We start from the raw sequence: 1208 nt of genomic DNA on the forward strand, positions 1-1208 counted from the left end.
TGATAAAAATAGTTCAAAAGTAGACTGTACATACTTTGTTACACAATCAGGAAGTTCACAAAAGATTAATAGAGAAACAGAACAGTAACAATGAATTGTACAAGTAAATTAAAAGCAGAAAACAAGTGTAAAAAGACATGCTGTCTCTATCTATGTTTCAGTTGCATAATAAATAACGCACCATGACCTGACATTTTTTGCTGGCTTTTTAATATGCCATTTAAAAAGTAAAAGTTACATTTGCTACTTATACAATCCAAAATAGCTATATCATCAAAATCTAAAAATGTAGGACTAGGTTCATTCTTTAAACATGTTTACAAACAAATGTAACAAGATGATTTACATAAGAAAGTAAGGCCTTTATTAGAGTTGCTACGCTGTATCGTGTTCAGGGGCGCCTGTGTGCTGCAGGCACCCATGCCGGTGAGATGACGGTGCAGTGCCTGCTGATTGGTCCTCGAAGAGTCCTGGTATGGGAACCTCCCTACCCTGTTTCCAGCGAGGGAAGCAGGGAAGCCAGCTGGGCAGGCGGGGGCCAGCCCCCAGGAGTCCTTCCCTCCCCGCAGAGAACAGCTCCCGGCTGGGCTCATGGCTCTGGTCAGTTGCTGAAGACAAGCCCCCCAAGTCCATCCAGAGACTAGGCTAGGAAAGGGTTAGCCAGTGCTAAGAGATTTTCATAGTGTTCTGATCATCCTTCAGTCCAAATGTTATTAGAAGCTGATATTTAACACCTGATATTTTACATCTGTTCACACTGCAGAATAAAGCATTTCTTGCTAGAAAAAGTATACAAGGTCAGTCATTAAAATACAACAAGAATTGCTGGAAATTAAGTATGCTTATTTCAAAATGATTGTTGCATTTGTAAAGGATAATGCACATTGCTTGTGTCATAATGATTTTATAAATGTAGTAAAATTCTCTTCTCTGTAATGGTTTATCATTAAAAAATTAAACAATAATAATTACAATAAATGTATCATTTACAAAAGCCCTATATTTGTCCATAGGATTTATACATATAAGCATTACAGTACATTCATTTGAAAAACTAAAATTAGGTATAAGAACATGAATTGACTTGAAAGGATATTTATAGCCTGGATATACATGAAAACATAAGTAACTATATAAATGAAGAGTCATAAGTTTACATAAATATAGGAAACATTAAATTCTAAAATATTTTCTCTATGGTATTCATG

This window comes from Galeopterus variegatus, unplaced genomic scaffold, assembly GCF_000696425.1.
Source record: "Galeopterus variegatus unplaced genomic scaffold, G_variegatus-3.0.2 Scaffold9272, whole genome shotgun sequence".
Taxonomy (NCBI): Eukaryota; Metazoa; Chordata; class Mammalia; order Dermoptera; family Cynocephalidae; genus Galeopterus; species Galeopterus variegatus.